The sequence below is a fragment of the Garra rufa genome, chromosome 17, assembly GCF_049309525.1.
Source record: "Garra rufa chromosome 17, GarRuf1.0, whole genome shotgun sequence".
Classification (NCBI taxonomy): domain Eukaryota; kingdom Metazoa; phylum Chordata; class Actinopteri; order Cypriniformes; family Cyprinidae; genus Garra; species Garra rufa.
Window position 1 is genome coordinate 17,385,419 of NC_133377.1, and position 5,637 is coordinate 17,391,055.

Here is a 5,637-nt window from a genome sequence, read left to right on the forward strand (position 1 = left end):
CAACGAGTATACATGGAGACGAACGACATAATTTGCACGAATTAGAACGCCTTTAAAATTACAATATTGCAGCGATTTAATTCAGTCCACCCATTAGAAAATATCAACAGCTAAATGCAGTTGTTTGTGAGCATTTTGTTTTCATACAGAGAGCGCTGCGTTCAGCTGTGTGTTAGACATGAGCTCCGAGATGTCCGTCTGAGAATTATACATGACTGCACGTCTTTTAAAGGCATTTAAATACAAACACTCCAGCGATTGCACACAATAAATATAGAAGAATATTTTAAAGACCTACATTGGGTGCAAATGACTTTTTTCATAGGCTTAACTAACTAACATTGGATGCACTGCTCAGTCTTCGTCTGCATCATCAAACACATCATTTGCACGTCTTTTAAAGGTATTTAAATACAAACCCAGACAGCACACATACGTCGGGCCGACGTCGGCTCGTGAGCAGAACGTCGGCCTCATAAACTTTAGATCTAAAAAGGATCGGCCAGGCGTAGGCGGGTGTAATTCGGTCAGTGCTTTATTTTGCCAGCTCATCAAACGTCGGCTCTGAGTTGGCTCACGACAGAAGGCCGATGCCGCGCTTTTCTGTTTGAATTTGTACGGTTATTCGTCTCTTAGCAACCCACCAGAGAGAGAGATGGCGACTCCTCCGGCGACATCCGTGGCTTTCAGGTAAGTTTTCACTTGAGTTAAATTGGAAAAGTATATTATTTTGTTAATTCTGTGACACTTTATAACTAATAAGGCGCTTGGTGCACTGTAGTACAGGTAAAAAGACTTTGCCTTGAGCCCAACTTGAGACTTGAGACTCCAAATAACGTTAACTTAGCTAACGGGAACGGATTACTGTGTTTCCAGCAGTTTTCTGAGGGGACGAGCTAACGTTAGACGCTGAGCAGCAAAAAAAAGCTTAGTTCAGAGTTTGTTTTTAGTTTTTATTTCACTACTTTGTCCTAACTAACGTTTTTCGTCGTGTTTTTCACTCTGTTACAGGCTGCCAGAAAGTCTCCGTCTCTACGGTGAGCCATGCTAACGTTATTGTTGCGGTTCCTTTTTAAACTAAAAATCTGTTTTAAATTCATGATTGGATAATGATTAAATGAAACTAGATTAATAATGTAATGATTCAATTCTAGATGTTTACTTTTGTAAATACTGCGTGACTTTGACGTATTTTAATTTGTTGAATATCTAAAGTTTACGCTGGAGAGGTTGCCATGGAAACAGGGCTGCAGCAAGACACCTGACACTCAAACTCCGTCTCTCGGTGCTGCTGTTGTCGTCGCTGCTTTTAGGTAAGTTTAGTGCTTAAAATCACACAAGTATTACATATAACTGTTCCTTACTTGTAATTGACTCGTTTCTGTTGAATATTTACTTTGTAGAAATGGTTTAATGTCTTCGAAAAAGTTCGTTAGCATCTCACAGATGAGGTATGCTAACTCTAGAGATTGAGCTCTTGTTTATGACACTTTTTTTTATTTTTTTTGCTGACAGATTGTCTGTGGATTATTGGAAGTAGGCTCATTTATTGAACCTAAATGGCTGAAAACAAGTGAAAATGCTTTTTGATCTTGTAAGATAAACACATACTGACAAAATATGTTCTTTCAGGAGGACAGAAATAAAGCCTCCACAACAGAAGGGAAGCTCCAATGTTTCAAAATGTCTGAATAGAGCTGCTGACAGAAGCAGGAAATACAGGTGAACCGAAGAAGCTCATAAAAATAACTTAATATGCATTTTCACACAATATATTTAACCTATATAACCATGTGTCTGTTAATTTATTTGGCTAAATTAAATATTTATTTATTATAGTAATTTTAAGAAGCTTTTCACAGCCAAATGTAACTACTTAACAATAAAAACATATTCTGTTATATAATTGTAGTATATTATGTATTCTTTTTTCTGCATTGTACCTGTACTTTAACTTGTTTAATCTTCCAATAAACCAGCAACTGCATACTAAATATTGTGGTCTCTGTGACAAATTGCATGTTTTGTTCCTAGATTCTTCCATGATGATGGCCTGTTGCAATCTGCAGACTCAGAGTGAACCTTCTTCTCCAAAGTGCTGGAAACCAATGATCTAGTAAGTAAAATATCAAACATACACTACTGTTTCGTAAGTTTTGGTATGGTAAAGTCTCTTCTGCCCACCACAGCTGTGTGTATTTGATAAATAATACAGTTAAACAGTAATATTGTAAAATTAATACAATTTAAAATGATTGTTTTCTATTTTAATATAGTTAGAGAAGTAATTTATTTATGTGATGCAAAGCTACATTTTCAGTATCTTTACTCCAGTCTTTAGGGTCACATGATCATTCAGAAATCATTAATCATGTGTTTGACTTAATGCAGGAGGATATTTTGATGAATAAAAAAAGTTTCTTTTTTAATTTACAGCATTTGTTTGAAACATAAATGTTTCCTTTAACTTTTGATAATTGATAATGATAAGACATTGATAATTAGAAATTAAAAATATTTTTTGAGCAGCAAATCAGCATATTAGAATGATTTCTGAAGGATCATGTCACACTGAAGACTGGAGTAAAGATGCTGAAAATGCAGCTTTGATAAAAATAAATTTAATTTCACAATATATTCACAAAAATCTGCTGTTAAATTGTAATAATATTTTACAATATTATTGTTTTTACTTCATTTTTGATCAAATAAATGCAGCCTTAGTGAGCAGAAGCGACTTATTTCAAAGACGTAAACTTTTGAAAGGTAGTGCACATTACAGTTATGATGTACCTCACACTTACAGGGCTAGTTCACCTAAACATGATTTAGGTAATCATTAATTACTCACGCCCATGTTGTTCCAAACCCGTAAGACCTCCGGTCATCTTCTGAACACAAAATAAAATATTTTTGATAAAATCCAAGAGCTTTCTGACCCTGCATAGACAGCAAGGGTACCACCATGGTCAAGACAGAGAAGAGTATTAATGACATTGTTAAAATTGTCCATGTGACATCTGTGGTTCAACTGTAGTTTTATGAAACTATGAGAGTAATTTTGTGCACAAAGGAAACTAAATTTGTATTCTTGTGGCATCATAAAATGAAGGTTGAATCGCTGATGTCACATGGACTATTTTAATAATTATTTTACTACCCTTCTGTGTCTTGACCGTGGTAGGGCCCTTGCTGTATATGCAGGGTCAGAAAGCTCTCAGATTTCATCCAAAACATCCTAATTTGTGATTTGAAGATGAACAAAGGTCTTACAGTTTTAGAATGACATGAGAGTGAGGAATTAATGACAGAATTCTCATTTTTGGGTGAACTAACCCTTTAAATGATACTGTGGCATATGTAGTCCATTCTGTAGAGACTGTGTCTGTTCCCTGAATACTGAGGGCAAATAGTATTTTTACCTTTGCTTCTATAAAAATCCTTATTGTGATTAAACCAGATCACAATAAGCACAAATACAGGCATTAATACTTGGCCTGTAATGAGGTTACAAAACTCTGATAATAAAAAATTGATAATAGTGAGGATATACCAAAATCCACTAAAGTATAAGTAGCAAAATTTTTGTATTTTATTCTTTAACTTTAAAATAGTCTTTCTGATAATGTCCATGGGTCAGGTACAATCTTTTTGTTTAAATTAATTTAAAATACACATTTTTAGCTAAGCATTCACATAACATTGCACTACAGTTATATGTCATTTAAATAAATCATCCTTTGTCTGAAATAATATGAACAGCTGCTATGCTAATCTTTCTCCTTTTGCTTTCCTGTTTCTTTCTCTGGATGCCCATCCCAAGGTTACCAGAGGTTACGCCAGTTCAAGATCGGATCCAGCCTTACTTGTGAAGACTTCAGAAGACCGCAACACTCAAGTCTTCAGATGATGCCAGCTGTACATGGACATACAAAACTGTGAAATATTATCCATATATTGCCTTTAAGGGTATCAATTTTCAACCCGCTTTGTATTATTGCAGTGTTTCTAATATCTGTAAATCTGTAAATGAGTTATGTGTACCTATAAATCCCTTTTTACTTATAAGCAACACTCTGCAGGATGACTCATAATGAAATGATGAGTTTTGACAAAACACTTTTTGCATCAACAAAATACTGCGTTTTGCATCATGCAGCAGAGTTTTGCTGACGAATAAACTGGGGATTTCTGAGAAATCTTTTACATATATTAACAACTTTGTAACATACAAAGTGGATTGAAAATTGTTGAACTTACCCTTTAATAATGTTAAATGATTGTGTTTAACTGAACACTTCACTGGAGACTTTAGTAAGGTTTTATCATAAAAGATTTTAAAATTTGTATCATATAACTTAAAACATTTTAACTGCTGTAGTGTTTGCTCAGTTTTTATTTTGTGTTCATGTAGCTCTCGTAATATTGTACATCGGTTTTTGCCATGAAGATAGATTAGATTCTGATGTGGCAATGAAAATAGATAATTACCTTTATCTTTGAGATGCTGTCATATGGACATTTTTTTGTTGCTAAAAGATGTTTCCCAGTAAGTCTCAATCACCTCTGGCTGATTAAAGTTTTTTTTTTTTTTTTACATTGTAACCTTGGAAAAATGCATTTTCTGTAAACCTACTTTGAAATGATAAGTATTATGAAATGTGTATATAATTATAGAGCAGTTAACCATGGTTTTTCAATAGCAAAACTGTAGCAACTATAAGTGTAGTAAACAAGTTTTTTTTTTTTTTTTTTGTTCATAAGGTTTTGATGCCATGGTTCTACTATAGTTGAATTGTAGTAATACTAAAGTAAAACTGTGGTAAGCATGACTGTAGTAACCATAGTTTTTTAAAATCATAATAAATGTGGTTGCTATGGTTTTACTGCAAATACTATAGTAATGGTTAGTTTTGTACTTACTGTGGTTTTAATGCAACAGTCATTGTTAAACGGTTATTGAAGTAAAAATATTGATTTAGTTTTTACTATGGTTTTACTGCAAATGCTGTGGTTAATCTTTTAAAGAGTGAATGCTTCTCATTTGTATGTCACTTTTGATACAAATATATCTGATAAATGTAAATGTATTTGTATGTTTAATGTCTGCCTTGAAAATGTTAATAAACAAGCAACCGTTATTGAGAGTGGTGTCGTGTGTATTGTTTTATTATAAACCAGCGGCTCCTGCCGCGGGTGGTACGTTAGAATAGGAATGAGCGAAACGCCGGTGAACCGCGCCCACGCCGAGCAGCCGGGATTTAAAGCTGCATCGGCCGAATGTCGGCCGGAGAACATTTGCGATTAAATGCCGACATCGCGGCGACATCTTGCCGATTAGCAAACGATCTCGGAGCGACATCGCGCCGATGGAATTTTGTAAGTCGGGACGACGTCGGCCCAACGTATGTGTGCTGTCTGGGAACACTCCAGCGATTAAACACAATAATAGTAGAGTAATATAATACACAGCTTAAATGCTTGCTTATTTCTGCTTTTAGGCTCAACCGCACAGCAACGCGTCGTGGGTTTCAAGCACGCGCTGCAAACTTGTTGTATGGCAAGCCGTTTTAACATAAAATCCACACACGATCCTCTATGTTTTAGCCTAAAATATACTAAGCATTTCTTGTCGTA

The 5,637-nt window shown here is 34.9% G+C and overlaps 1 long non-coding RNA gene across 1 annotated transcript; it reads left to right on the top strand.

Moving 5' to 3' along the window:
* The first annotated feature begins 1,235 nt into the window (after positions 1–1,235).
* On the top strand, positions 1,236–5,145 carry LOC141290286 (uncharacterized). Its single transcript, XR_012340087.1, has 4 exons — positions 1,236–1,313; positions 1,633–1,722; positions 2,035–2,116; positions 3,824–5,145. It is a non-coding gene; the product is annotated as an uncharacterized lncRNA (long non-coding RNA).
* Positions 5,146–5,637: the final 492 nt, after the last annotated feature.